Raw genomic sequence first — 16028 nt, 5'->3', positions numbered from 1 at the left:
TTCACTGAAACCTTGCAGTGAATTCACCTATAAATTTGCTTTTTGTATCTTGCTTTTCTGTCCATATTTGCTAGCATGTCCCTTATTTCTGTTGGAGGGCCAAACAGGAAACTGCCTCCCAGTGAATCTTCCAGTAGGATCTAGAGGTAATTTCCTTGTTCTTGTTGACAGGATATCAGAGGAAGATTTTCCTTCATACTTCTCAATCAATTTTTGTGAGATGTAAGTGAAACAATATCTTCTGATAGTTATTTTTCATTGTCTTCTTTGTTCTACTGTACATCACAGCACACTGGTCATAAAAGCCAAACCTTCAAGTATGAACGTCCGGTCACAGTCTTTTCCGAAAAGAAAACCGGTCCAATCAACTTGTCATGCATTAAGCCGGCCCACACGTTCACTTTGGGCTGCCTCTCTCCAATTCAAATATGACGTGGATTTTGACTGCCCCAAATCCTGCAGTTGTACCTGTTTACAACTCCATTGACATGGAATGTCGCCTCGTCCGAGAAGCACACTTGGCGGAGGAAATCAGGTGACATGTCAATTCTTTCTAGCATGTCCACAGCAAAGTTTGTGCGTGCTACTTGGTCAGTCGGTTTTAGTGCATGAAATCATTTGAATCTTGTACGCTCTTAGGCGGAGCCTTTTGTGTAGCACATCGTGCACTGTTGAACGTGGAATTTGTAACTGCAAGCTAGCAGCACGAATTGATTTGCGCGGACTTCGCTGGAATGCCTCTCTAATGCGATTGACATTTTCTTCAGAGGTCCGTGTCTTTCCAGGAGATTTTACACACACCAGACTACCTGTAGTCCTCAGTTTGTTGTCCCAGAACCAAATGCTTTTCCGTGTAGGAGGTTGACGTCCATACTGCATTCTAAAGCAATGCTTTACAGCCATAAGAGATTGCAACTCTGCTAGCCACAACACGCATTGAACCTTGTTCCTGTGGTGTCGACATAGTTACTGAGCTCGCCGAAGGTCACCAGCTGGCACATGAAAAAAACTTTCAGAGTTTTCCTTTCCGATGACATAAACCGGATACGTGTTTGACAATTAGTTTCCGAGATATAAATATTTTATTTTGGATACCTTTCATCCGGACACTCTGCATATGTCATCAGCCAATGACTATAGCTTGTCTCTTGTATTAATTGTTAATTGGCACACTGACACATTATTAATAATAATGTAGGTTGTTCTTTAAGCCACATGAAATCTTATGCTAAATTTAAAGCATATCATTGGCCACATTGTAAAATATGATCACTGTGAATATTTTTGATATACTAGAGCAGGGCGCTCCTTTCGGAGCTCCTAGGGAGGGTTGGTCAAGTTTGTAAAACGCCACCAACCTTGTGTAAGAAACTAAACTAACTGCCCCGAATTGAGGGTTAAAACAATTGACCAACCTCCCCTTTCTGAAAGGTTGGTTGCGTTTTGAAATCTTAAGTAACACGCTAAACTAACTCCCCTTCGGGGGGTTAGTTTAGTGTCTCATTCAAGTGTTTTAACACCTGAGTAAGAAACTAAACTAACCCCCCGAATGGGGGGGGGGGGGTTAAACACTTGACCAACCTCCCCAAATTCATTACTTGTTAAGTAGGTCTGATGTTTTAGTTCTTTACGTCGCTGTTCAGAGGCCAATTGTTCTTGGTCAGTCAACTATCTACGTCCAACCCCACCCTTGCAAGTCTTCGTTTGTTTTCTTCTGCTGTTCTGTTCTTGTTGAATAAGTTTTTCTGCGTTTATCAATGTAAATCACCCTTCGCTTTTCTTTATTTGTTAGTTATAGTGATAATGCGACGCTTGATATTTTTTGATTTCTTTGTTGTGAAGCGTTATCTTTGTTTACTCGGCATTGTTGTGTTAAACAACAATGCCGAGTAAACAAATATCTGTTGACATTGTTGATGACGTCATTTTTTGACGACAAATTGGTTGACGACGACGAAATCAGAAATTTTTATAGTAAGATTGCACTCTGTGTCTTTCATCATGACACATATAGCTACCCACTGTGAAACTTCTGATTCACTTTGTGCATTATCCAAATTATGCTCCTCAGTTTTGTATTCCTGCTGACCTGGCCCACCAGATACTTCCATGAGGTCAAGAATGCATCTGCATTGTGTTAATGTAAATCCAAGAGCACAAAATTTGTTTTGCTAAAACATGTGAGGAACGGAACAGCTATTTAGAAATTAAAAAAGAAATGACGTGGCACCATTTTTAAGGAACACCTGTATGGGCTTAGAGACAAAAATAAATAAATATCCATGGGCTACAGGCAGCACGTGCCTTATAAGGTTTTCTAGTAGAATTGACCCCTTTCTTGCCAGGCTTTACATTTGAATATTCTTTTGTTTAATGTGTCCTTGGTGACTTACAAGTTTGCTTAATGTCGGGAGCCAGGAGGGCCTACTTCCCATTGGTAATGTCACATTCTAAAAACATATGTTATTGGAAGTTGGTAATGTCTCATTTATAGCATGGAAATTACTCAAAAAATTCGTATATAAAGTTAATGGCAGAAGCTATTGGCTTTCTTCTGGCTTACCCTTCCTTAATTACAGAACTGTGTCATTGTGTTATTCATTTTTATTTACCACGAATTTCTTTGTATAACATGACAGTGTAATGAAGCTGATTGCTGTTTTACCAGTTCAGTTTTAATTTTTTTGTTGGTATTATTATTATTATTATTATTATTATTATCCCATCTATTCACGACTTTATAGGGTGTTTACTTTTATGTACCCGAGACAAACCTTGCCCCTGAGGTACATAGTGCAACAGCTATTTCTGAAATTCATTTTGTTTTTAATATGTGTTACATGTATTATATAGTTTTATTGTGAGGGATGGCTATATATTTCATGACAGCGTCTTTCGAACAATGTATGAAGATCCTAAAATGGCAGCTTTCTGAAGTTCCCTGATGTTGTGTTTGCCCAGGACGTTGGCCAAATATTTTATGAGTGACTTGAAGACAGTTCCAGTAGCTCCTATAATTATTGGAATTACTTTTGCTTTCACTTTGGGATGTGTTCATACCAATGCTTCTTTCCTAGCTTTACCCCAGCTTTCCTGCATATGTTAAAATGTAACTGAGCGCACTCACGGTCGTGTCATTGTATATATTGCTCTTTCGCCAGCACTGGGCATCCAGACACAACATGAACTGTCATTTCCTCAAAGTGCTGACATAATCTGCATTTGCTGTCTGTATCTGTTTTTATTATTTTGGTTACCTCTTCCCCCTTCCTTCCTCTTTATGCAAATTCTGTTGTCTGATTATTATTATTATTGGTATTATTGGTAGTTCTGTTGAATAATTATGTATGTATAGCTTGAATTGATTTTTTCTGTAATCATTAAATAGATTACATTATCCTGTATTGTAAGTATTGCTACATTTGTGTCTTATTGAAGGAACTTTGCATGGTTAGAAATAAAAGCATTCATAATTTGTTACACATTGTTTTGTTGTACAGTGTCCTGTAACATCAGTAAGTGTTTACTTAATGGAGTCTGCTGTGTTGGGTTCCAAATTTTGTGTAACCCTTTCAAGCCAAACATAATGTTTAAGAATTCATTCCTTGCCATAAAGAAAACATAACTGTTTATCACTACTCAGATCAACTTGTGAATTCTGTTTAGGGGAGTCACTATGCACATTGAAAATCAAATGTTTTGTTGTGATTTTCTTACTGATGCTGCAGCCATTATTTTGAAGTAAATACGTCAATATGGAAGGGTCATTCGGCAAAAAAGTGAAAGGAAAATGTGTAAGATCCGTATCAACAAATCGACAACAATGGTTACCTAGGGAACGTTTACTCGGCATTGTTGTTACCTAGGAAACGTCATCTGTTTACTCGGCATTGTTGTTACCTAGGAAACATTACATTACATTTTAATGTCAAGTGTTTTAACCAACCCCCCTGGGTAACAACAATACAGAGACGTATTTATGTCAGATTCTCCGGAACCGTGGTTCCACTACCACTTCTTCATGCAAGCTATTCAAACACAATATTGTAATAATTTATCCCACAGGTTTTCAGACTTCTTGGGTGATGTATCATTTTCTGTCATCCCAGTCATGTTATCATCAGTCTGTTATTTTTATATTTTATTTAGTGTTCTGTCTGACGACAGGTCCATATGAACAGGATCCTTCCATCCTTTCCTCGGACTGGGACCTGTTCATATACATTCTTGGCAGATGATCCAGAAGTGGTTTACCATTGCCTTTTTCTGTGTGTGAATGGAGTAATTGTTGGGATGCCACGGAAAAACCGGGGAAGCCCCCGGAGGAATCCTCCGTGTTGCCTAGACCATGGCCTTGCCCAACACAAGTTATAAATTTGGGCACCGCCGGGAATCGAACCCGAGACCCCAGGATTACAAGGCCAGCGTTCTAACCGCTAGACCACCATGGCGGTCAGTCTCTGTATCCTCATATTATGTGCCAAGGTTTTGTAGCTGTATAACTAGATATGAGGAAAACAAAACTTTTGATACCTCTTTATAACAATTATAATTTCATCCAATTTTAGACTTTAAAATAACTTAACATAAGTACTACCACATGCCTGAGATTTGAGGTTTTCACAGTGGTGAGTATGAAGATTTCTGTCTTCTGGGTTGTTGCACCATGTAGTATGGTAGATGTTTACCAACTCCCGAGATCCCACCAGACACTCCCTGAGGCCCTCACAAGGGCTTTTTATCTCGTAATTCTCTCTCCCCTTCTCTCCATATCTGTTACACATGCCCACGCGCTCCTATTGGTCCGCACCCACGCCTCATTTGACACCTCCCAGTGGCTAGGGACGGGCCACTCCTTTCACTGTCCTGTTCTATAAACCTGGCTTCCTCCACCCATTTGGCACATTCATCGCCCTGATAACGGAGGCAGTATGATCTCTGAAACGCTACCATACTACATGACACAACCCAGAAGACAGAAATCTTCATTGAGGATGATGTTGATGATCTAAGTTTTGGTGCTAATCAGTAAATGCCATTGTTTTGGAGAAACATTCTGTCTCCATCTTTTGGGCTGAAGATGGAGACACTATGTTTCACCAAAACATGGGAATCTAGTAACGAGTTTGCACATCTGTTTTAATTTTGGAAAGTTGATATATTTTATTGGTGCTTGTGTTTCAAGGTTTATGAAAATATACTGTTTATTTTTTATTTCCACATTTTATTCATCTAATTTTCTTGCCACATGTACTTAGTATACTATTTCAACCATTTGCAGTTATCACTTCATAAAATTCCATTGTGTAGCAAAAAGAAGATACTCTGCAGCTCATGTTACACTGTTAGTAGTGTTGCCACATCTTTTCTCCTCTTGAGCATAAATAACCTTACTACTACTTCTAGTGCAAACAGTCAGTTTCTTCTTATTCTACCAGAAAGTATTTAGTACACTAGTGGTACATATCCTACAGTTTTAAAAATGTTCTGGGCTAATACTTTGAACCCTCTGAGGGCAACAGAAATTTTTCAGTGATTTTACCAGAATGTGTAATAGCCCCTTTTGTGTGCCAGTATTATGTATTATTTTGTTAGTTCTACCTGATAATCCTTATTTATTTTTCTGTGCTCAAAAGTTACAATTTGTTGCATTCTGTAGTGTAAACCCCCAATCAAAAATGATTGCTCCTTCTTACCATTACACTCTGAATTTTGTTGCAAAACAGAAAATATATGATCCTGCAACAATATAAAATTATATAAATTACACAGTAGCACTGACATCAATCCATTTCAAATATTCAGACTCTACCATAAAGATCTGGAAAGGCTGGTATCACAGCACAGCCCATCACCCCAAAACTGACCATTCCAATCAACATGTCCCTTCCATCTGGGTCTTGTGGTTAGTGGCCCACCACTGCCCCCCCTTAAAAAAACATACCATACACATAATCATAACTTTTATCATATGTGCATCACAGCTTATGAGCTGTTCAGTTGGCCATGTGTCACACTAGCATGCAACGAAACTGTTAACACTGGAGTTAAAATGCAGCAGGAAGCCCTGTAGTGTGAAGTTTTAATTCCCCTATTCCTGTATGATAAAAATGTATTTTAAGTTATTCCAAATAATATCACACACTCCAAGTTTTTCTTTAGTTGCTTTAAATTTCACCTCCTAGCTTGTCATTTTTCAGAAATTATTACTTTTATGTTATTTTACATTTTATTTAAAGCCCAGGCCTACTATAAATGAAACTTCAATAAGCTGAAAAGATGCAAGGAAGCCCCCTTCTGCTTTAATGTGTCTTACCTTGACACATTATACTTGCTTTGAGTAAATTACGTTGCAAATATTGAGGTTAATTACTATAAGTTTAATTGAATTTTTTATTTCTTTGTTATGTTCACAGGGAAATACTTTACAATACAGTAACAATATGTATGAGAGACTTTTCAGCACATGCACACTCACAATCTAAATGTTATCAATTAACAAACTTTGTTTCTTATGCTTTCTAGAGCTAACACAAGCAATGACATGATTAGCATAAACATGTCTCATCCATCATTACATGCAGAGTTGTTGGAGAAATATAAACTTATGCCACAATATGGATATCTCTTGGTAATTACTATAATTGTAAAAATATTGTGCATAGAAGAGGAATAAGTAGGTGGTCACTGTATGGTAAGGGTATAACAATGACCATTGCAATCAACCAGTTCTGGAAAGCAGAATTTCAATCCATTAAATACAAGTGCGGGTCCCTTGAACACTGGTAGTTTGACAATCTGTCAACCTCCAATTTCCGCATTACTGGACTGGGTTTACCCATTGGGAAGGCAGTAATTCCCTACCCAGTCACTGTACTGCATAGTCCAGTGTACATTTCACCTGCACAATATACAGTCTGTCCACAAAGTCCCTTCAGGGTTTTGAAAAATTGTGGCACGCAAACAAATTGAGCTAGCCACATGCGGTTTGCGGCAGTTCACAGTGAAACTCTGGAAGTTTTTTACTGACCTCAGTAGACCACGATGTGGGCTCCCTTGGTAGCACAGAGACCGTCCAGACGAAATTCGAGGTCTTGCCATGTTCTGTGGAGCGTGTCCGTTGGAATAGCCGAGATCACATTCCTAATACGGATCTTCAGGTCATCAAGTCTGTTAACTGGCGTTCGGAAGACATTGCTCATGACACAACCCCACAGGAAAAAAACCAGTGATGTTAGTTATGTCTGGTGAATGTGGAGCCCAAGGCATTGGACCGTCTCTGCCGATCCATCATCCTGGAAACATGAACACCTGCCTAGACATGCTGCAACGGTACGCAGCACCACAAATTGAGCACTTACAGCCACACATCATTCTGCAACAGGATGGTGCTCCACTTCATTGGGGTCTGCAGGTACGCGCGTACATAGACAGGAATTTTTTAAATAAGTGAAAAAAAAAATTTGTGCGCTTTTTGGACAATTTCCAGCATTGCAGACACTGAGGCAGTCAGCAACCGGTTGAGATTGAGGCCGAGTCCGGCAGAGCCAGGATGAGGCTTTCACCGAGTCTGGCAGTCATCTCTTTGGGAGATTTAAAAAATGTTCAAATTTTTAAAAAAATCGAAAAATAAAAAAAATTCTTGAAATTGTATAAAAAGCGCACAAAACCAAACATTTTTCAAAATTGTGAAAAAACATTTATGTAAAATTTTCATTTTTTTGGTATTGTGCGCTTTTTAGACAATTTCCAGCATTTTTCGATTTTTTGAAAATTTTAAAAATCTCCCCACCAGATACATGCCAGAACCGGGCTCTGTCGGACTCTCATACGTACTGTCTCTGACGAACGCGGTCTGTGCCTGACACGATCTCAGCACTCCTTATGACGGTCTCTGACGTGCAGTTCCTGCAATCGACGGATGCAGCAGACACCACGTAAGGCAGAGACAGGCACCAACAGAGAATTCGTGATTCATCGATCGAGTGCGTCAGAGACAGGCTTGCGGAGGCAGCTTGATGCAAACATCGAGGCAGGCATCAACCGAGTGATGTAGAAGGCCGAGTCCGGCAGACAGGGTGAGGCATTCACCGAGTTTGGCAGTCATCTCTTTGGGAGATTTGAATTTTTTTTCGAAAAATTAAAAAATGCTGGAAATTGTCTAAAAAGCTCACAAAACCAAAAAATTTTGAAAAATTTTATGTGAAAATTTTCAATTTTGTTTTTGTTTTGTGCGCTTTTTGGACAATTTCCAGCATTTTTCGGTTTTTTGAAAATTGTCAAAAATCTCCATATCAGATGCATGGCATTTTTTCCCAATTTTTTAAATTTTTTTGGATCTGTGCGCTTTTTGGACAATTTCAAGCATTTTTTGATTTTTCGAAAATTTTTAATATTTCTTTCAAATCTCCAATGGAGATGACTGCCGGACTCGGCCTTCTACATCACTCGGATGATGCCTGCCTCCATGGTTGCCACAAGCTACCTCCGCAAGTCTCAGTCTCTCACCGTGCCTCTGACGGCCTCGATCGCCGACTCACGCCTTCACTGTCGGTCCGTGTCCCAGCCTTACGTTCTGTCTGCTGCACCCGTCGTGCGCAGAGTCTACACGTCTGATACCGTGACAGACCAGTAAGTGCAGAGTTCGTATCAGGCACAGACCGCGTTCGTCAGAGGCGGTACGTATGGGAGTCCGACAGAGACCGGTTCTGCCATGTATCTTGGGGAGAGATTTTTGAAAGGAATTTTGAAAATTTTCAAAAAATCGAAAAATGCCGGAAATAGTCCAAAAAGTGCACAAAACAAAAAAGAATTGAAAATCTCCACATTAAATTTTTTCAAAAAATTTTGGTTTTGTGAGCTTTTTGGACAATTTCCAGCATTTTTCGAAAATTTTGAATAATTTTAACATTTTTTTTCAAATCTCCAATGCAGATGACTGCCGGACTCGGCCTTCTACATCACTCGGATGATGCCTGCCTCGGTGGTTGCATCAAGCTACCTTCGCAAGACTCAGTCTCTCACCGTGTCTCTGACGGCCTCGATCCCCGACTCACGCCTTCTCTGTCGATCCCTGTCCCAGCCTTACGTGGTGTCTGCTGCACCCGTCGTGTGCAGATACACACATCAGTTACCGTGACACACATAGACCAGTTAGTGCAGAGTTCGTATCAGGCACAGACCGCGTTCGTCAGAGGCAGTACATATGGGAGTCCGACAGAGACCGGTTCTACCATGCATCTTGGGGAGAGATATTTGAAAGGAATTATGAAAATTTTCAAAAAATCGGAAAATGCTGGAAATTGTCCAAAAAGCGGACAAAACAAAAAAAAATTAAAATTTCACATTAATTTTTCTTCAAATTTTTTTAAAAAAATGGACAATTTCCAGCATTTACTTATTTTTCGAAAATTGACAAATTTTAATATTTTTTTCAAATCTCCAATGGAGATGACTGCCGGACTCGGCCTTCTACATCACTCGGATGATGCCTGCCTCGGTGGTTGCATCAAGCTACCTCCACAACACTGGGTCTCTCACCGTGTCTCTCACGGCCTCGATCGCCGACTCACGCCTTCTCTGTCGGTCCCTGTTGCAGCCTTACGTGGTGTCTCCTGCACCCGTCGTGTGCAGAGACTACACGTCAGATACCGTGACAGACCAGTAAGTGCAGAGTTCGTATCAGGCACAGACCGCGTTCGTCAGAGGCAGTACATATGGGAGTACGGCAGAGATCGGTTCTACCTTGCAACTTAGGGAGAGATTATTGAAAGGAATTTTGAAAATTTTCAAAAAATTGAAAAATGCCGGAAATAGTCCAAAAAGGGCACAAAACAAAAAAATTGAAAATCTTCACATTAAATTTTTTTCAAAAAATTTTAGTTTTGTGCCTGACATGCAGATGCATGTCAGGCTCGGTGAATGCCAGAAGCTGTCCCTGCTGACGACAGCCTCTATCTCACACAGTTGTTTCCTGCCTCGTTGTTTGCACCAACCGGTCTCTACGACAGGGCTCTCACCTGCCGTCTCCGAGAAGCCCAGTCACGGTGCTACAGAGACCAGACTCCTCCAGAGGCCGGTTGGTGCAAACGAAACTGGGTGAGATAGAGGCTGTCTCTGACAAGGACAGCTTGTAGCATTCACCGAGCCTGACATGCATCTCTTGAGGAGTGCTTTGAATAAAATTGAAAATCTTCAAAATTTACAAAAATCTAAAAATTCTGGAAATTGTCTGAAAAGCGCACAAAACCAAAAACTTTTTAAAAATTTTCAAAAAAATTTGAAGGTGATATTTTTCAATTTTTTTTCGTTTTGTGCGATTTTGGGGCAATTTCTAGCGTTTCTTGATTTTTTAAAAATTTTCAAATTTTTCAAGATTCCACCACTTCATGCCATGCAGAACCGATCTCTATCGGACTGTTTCTGATGTACTGTGTCTCTGACGAATGCGGTCTCTTCCTGCCTCGGGCTCTGCAAGGACCGGTCTCTATGACACGGCTCTGACCTGCCGTCTCCGAGATGCCCAGGTACGGAAGACAACACGTAAGTCAGTCACGGTGCTACAGAGACCAGACTCCTGCAGAGGCCGGTTGGTGCAAACAACGAGACAGGCAGCAACTGGGTGATATAGAGGCTGTCGTCGGCAGGTACAGCTTGTGGCATTCACCGAGCCTGACATGCATCTCTTGAGGAGTGCTTTGAAAAAAATTGAAAATTTTTAAAATTTACGAAAAATCAAAAAATGCTGGAAATTGTCTGAAAAGCCCACAAAACCAAAAAATTTTTAAACATTTTGAAAAAAATTTTAATGTGAAATTTTTCAAATTTTTTTGGTTTTGTGCGCCTTTTGGGCAATTTCTAGCATTTTTTGATTTTTTAAAAATTTTCAAAATTCCACCACCTCATGCCTTGCGGAACCTGTCCCTCTCGGACTGTTTCTGATGTACTGTGTCTCTGACGAAAGCGGTCTCTTCTTCTCTTGGGCTCTGCATGGACCGTTATCTATGACACGGCTCTGGCCTGCCGTCTCCGAGAAGCCCAAGTACGGAAGACAACACGTGAGGCAGTCACGGTGCTACAGAGACCAGACTCCTGCACAGGCCGGTTGGTGCAAACAACGAGACAGGCAGCAACTGGGTGACATAGAGGCTGTCGTCGGCAGGTACAGCTTGTGGCATTTACCGAGAGTGACATGCATCTCTTGAGGAGTGCTTTGAAAAAATCGAAAATTTTCAAAATTTACGAAAAATCAAAAAATGCTGGAAATTGTCTGAAAAGCGCACAAAACCAATAATTTTTGAAAAATTTTGAAAAAAAATTTAATGTGAAATTTTTCAAATTTTTTTGGTTTTGTGCGCCTTTTGGGCAATTTCTAGCATTTTTTTATTTTTTGAAAAATTTCAAAATTTTCAAAATTCCACCACCTCATGCCTTGCGGAACCGGTCTCTCTCGGACTCTTTCTGATGTACTGTGGGTTCGACGAATGCGGTCTCTTCCTGTCTCGGGCTCAGCATGGACCGGTCTCTATGACACGGCTCTGACTTGCCGTCTCCGAGAAGCCCAGTTACGGAAGACAACACGTGAGGCAGACACGGTGCTACAGAGACCAGACTCCTGTACAGGCCGGTTGTTTGCACCAACGAGACAGGCAGCAACTGGGTGAGATAGAGGCTGTCGTTGGCAGGTACAGCTTGTGTCATTCACGGAGCCTGACATGCATCTCTTGACGAGTGCTTTGAAAGAAATTGAAAATTTTCAAAATTTATGAAAAATCAAAAAATGCTGGAAATTGTCTGAAAAGCCCACAAAACCAAAAATTTTTGAAAAATTTTGAAAAAAATTTTAATGTGAATTTTTCAAATTTTTTGGTTTTGTGCGCCTTTTGGGCAATTTCTAGCATTTTCTGATTTTTTGAAAATTTTCAAAATTTTCAAAATTCCATTACCTCATGCCTTGCGGAACCTGTCTCACTCGGACTGTTTCTGATGTACTGTGGGTTTGTCGAATGCGGTCTCTTCCTGTCTTGAGCTCTGCATGGACCGGTCTCTATGACACGGCTCTGACTTCCCGCCTACGAGAAGCCCAGGTACGGAAGACAACACGAGAGGCAGTCACGGTGCTACAGAGATCAGACTCCTGCACAGGCCGGTTGGTGCAAACAACGAGACAGGCAGCAACTGGGTGAGATAGAGGCTATCGTCGGCAGGTACAGCTTGTGGCATTCACCGAGAGTGACATGCATCTCTTGAGGACTGCTTTGAAAAAAATTGAAAATTTTCAAAATCTACGAAAAATCAAAAAATGCTGGAAATTGTCTGAAAAGCCCACAAAACCAAAAAATGTTGAAAATTTTGAAAAAAATTTAATGTGAAATTTTTCAAATTTTTTTGGTTTTGTACGCCTTTTGGGCAATTTCTAGCATTTTTCGATTTTTTGAAAATTTTCAAAATTTTCAAAATTCCACCACCTCATGCCTTGCGGAACCAGTCCCTCTCGGACTATTTCTGATGTACTGTGTCTCTGACGAATGCGGTCTCTTCTTCTCTTGGGCTCTGCATGGACCGGTCTCTATGACACGGCTCTGACCTGCCGTCTCCGAGAAGCCCAGGTACGGAAGACAACACGTGAGGCAGTCACGGTGCTACAGAAACCAGACTCCTGTACAGGCCGGTTGGTGCAAACAACGAGACAGGCAGCAACTGGGTGAGATAGAGGCTGTCGTTCGCAGGTACAGCTTGTGGCATTCACCGAGCCTGACATGCATCTCTTGAGGAGAGCTTTGAAAAAAATTGAAAATTTTTAAAATTTACGAAAAATCAAAAAATGCTGGAAATTATCTGAAAAGCCCAGAAAACCAAAAATTTTTGAAAATTTTTGAAAAAAATTTTAATCTGAAATGTTTCAAATTTTTTTGGTTTTGTGCGCCTTTTGGGCAATTTCTGGCATTTTTTGATTTTTTGAAAATTTTCAAAATTTTCAAAATTCCACCACCTCATGCCTTGCGGAACCTGCCTCAATCGGACTGTTTCTGATGTACTGTGGGTCTGTCGAATGCGGTCTCTTCCTGTCTTGAGCTCTGCATGGACCGGTCTCTATGACACGGCTCTGACTTCCCGTCTCCGAGAATCCCAGGTACGGAAGACAACACGAGAGGCAGTCACGGTGCTACAGAGACCAGAGTTTTGCACAGGCAGGTTGGTGCAAACAACGAGACAGGCAGCAACTGGGTGAGATAGAGGCTGTCGTCGGCAGGTACAGCTTGTGGCATTCACCGAGAGTGACATGCATCTCTTGAGGAGTGCTTTGAAAAAAATTGAAAATTTTCAAAATTTACGAAAAATCAAAAAATGCTGGAAATTGTCTGAAAAGCGCACAAAACCAATAATTTTTGAAAAATTTTGAAAGAAATTTTAATGTGAAATTTTTCAATTTTTTTTGGTTTTGTGCGCCTTTTGGGCAATTTCTAGCATTTTTTGATTTTTTGAAAATTTTCAATTTTTCAAAATTCTACCACCTCATGCCTTGCGGAACCGGTCCCTCTCGGACTGTCTCTGATGTACTGTGTCTCTGACGAATGCGGCCTCTTCCTGTCTTGAGCTCTGCATGGACCGGACTCTATGACACGGCTTTGACTTCCCGTCTCGCAGAAGCCCAGGTACGGAAGACAACACGTGAGGCAGTCACGATGCTACAGAGACCAGACTCCTGCAGAGGCCGGTTGGTGCAAACGAGACAGGCAGCAACTGGGTGAGATAGAGCCTGTCGTTCGCAGGTACAGCTCGTGGCATTCACCGAGAGTGACATGCATCTCTTGAGGAGTGCTTTGAAAAAAATTGAAAATTTTCAAAATTTACGAAAAATCAAAAAATGCTGGAAATTGTCTGAAAAGCGCACAAAACCAATAATTTTTGAAAAATTTTGAAAAAAATTTTAATGTGAAATTTTTCAAATTTTTTTGGTTTTGTGGCCTTTTGGGCAATTTCTAGCATTTTCTGATTTTTTGAAAAATTTCAAAATTTTCAAAATTCCAAAACCTCATGCCTTGCGGAACCGGTCTCTCTCGGACTCTTTCTGATGTACTGTGGGTCCGACGAATGCGGTCTCTTCCTGTCTCGGGCTCTGCATGGACCGGTCTCTATGACACGGCTCTGACTTGCCGTCTCCGAGAAGCCCAGTTACGGAAGACAACACGTGAGGCAGTCACGGTGCTACAGAGACCAGACTCCTGTACAGGCCGGTTGTTTGCACCAACGAGACAGGCAGCAACTGGGTGAGATAGAGGCTGTCGTTGGCAGGTACAGCTTGTGTCATTCACCGAGAATGACATGCATCTCTTGAGGAGAGCTTTGAAAGTAATTGAAAATTTTCAAAATTTATGAAAAATCAAAAAATGCTGGAAATTGTCTGAAAAGCCCACAAAACCAAAAATTTTTGAAAAATTTTGAAAAAAATTTTAATGTGAATTTTTCAATTTTTTTGGTTTTGTGCGCCTTTTGGGCAATTTCTAGCATTTTCTGATTTTTTGAAAATTTTCAAAATTTTCAAAATTCCACCACCTCATGCCTTGCGGAACCTGTCTCACTCGGACTGTTTCTGATGTACTGTGGGTCTGTCGAATGCGGTCTCTTCCTGTCTTGAGCTCTGCATGGACCGGTCTCTATGACACGGCTCTGACTTCCCGTCTCCGAGAAGCCCAGGTACGGAAGACAACACGAGAGGCAGTCACGGTGCTACAGAGACCAGAGTTTTGCACAGGCCGGTTGGTGCAAACAACGAGAGAGGCAGCAACTGGGTGAGATAGAGGCTGTCGTCGGCAGGTACAGCTTGTGGCATTCACCGAGAGTGACATGCATCTCTTGAGGAGTGCTTTGAAAAAAATTGAAAATTTTCAAAATTTACGAAAAATCAAAAAATGCTGGAAATTGTCTGAAAAGCGCACAAAACCAATAATTTTTGAAAAATTTTGAAAAAAATTTTAATGTGAAATTTTTCAATTTTTTTTGGTTTTGTGCGCCTTTTGGGCAATTTCTAGCATTTTTTGATTTTTTGAAAATTTTTAATTTTTCAAAATTCTACCACCTCATGCCTTGCGGAACCGGTCCCTCTCGGACTGTCTCTGATGTACTGTGTCTCTGACGAATGCGGCCTCTTCCTGTCTTGAGCTCTGCATGGACCGGACTCTATGACACGGCTCTGACTTCCCGTCTCGCAGAAGCCCAGGTACGGAAGACAACACGTGAGGCAGTCACGGTGCTACAGAGACCAGACTCCTGCAGAGGCCGGTTGGTGCAAACAACGAGACAGGCAGCAACTGGTTGAGATAGAGCCTGTCGTTCGCAGGTACAGCTTGTGGCATTCACCGAGAGTGACATGCATCTCTTGAGGAGTGCTTTGAAAAAAATTGAAAATATTCAAAATTTACGAAAAATCAAAAAATGCTGGAAAATGTCTGAAAAGCGCACAAAACCAATAATTTTTGAAAAATTTGAAAAAAATTTTAATGTGAAATTTTTCAAATTTTTTTGGTTTTGTGCGCCTTTTGGGCAATTTCTAGCATTTTTTGATTTTTTGAAAAATTTCAAAATTTTCAAAATTCCACCACCTCATGCCTTGCGGAACCGGTCTCTCTCGGACTCTTTCTGATGTACTGTGGGTCCGACGAATGCGGTCTCTTCCTGTCTCGGGCTCTGCATGGACCGGTCTCTATGACACGGCTCTGACTTGCCGTCTCCGAGAAGCCCATTTACGGAAGACAACACGTGAGGCAGACACGGTGCTACAGAGACCAGACTCCTGCACAGGCCGGTTGGTGCAATCAACGAGACAGGCAGCAACTGGGTGAGATAGAGGCTGTCGTCGGCAGGTACAGCTTGTGGCATTCACCGAGAGTGACATGCATCTCTTGAGGACTGCTTTGAAAAAAATTGAAAATTTTCAAAATCTACGAAAAATCAAAAAATGCTGGAAATTGTCTGAAAAGCCCACAAAACCAAAAAATTTTGAAAATTTTGAAAAAATTTAATGTGAA

This window comes from Zootermopsis nevadensis, unplaced genomic scaffold, assembly GCF_977971745.1.
Source record: "Zootermopsis nevadensis isolate Lab colony 2312 unplaced genomic scaffold, Znev_1.0 Znev_ptg000021l, whole genome shotgun sequence".
Lineage (NCBI taxonomy): Eukaryota > Metazoa > Arthropoda > Insecta > Blattodea > Termopsidae > Zootermopsis > Zootermopsis nevadensis.
The sequence above is the reverse complement of the archived record's forward strand: the minus strand, read 5'-3'. Positions refer to the sequence as shown.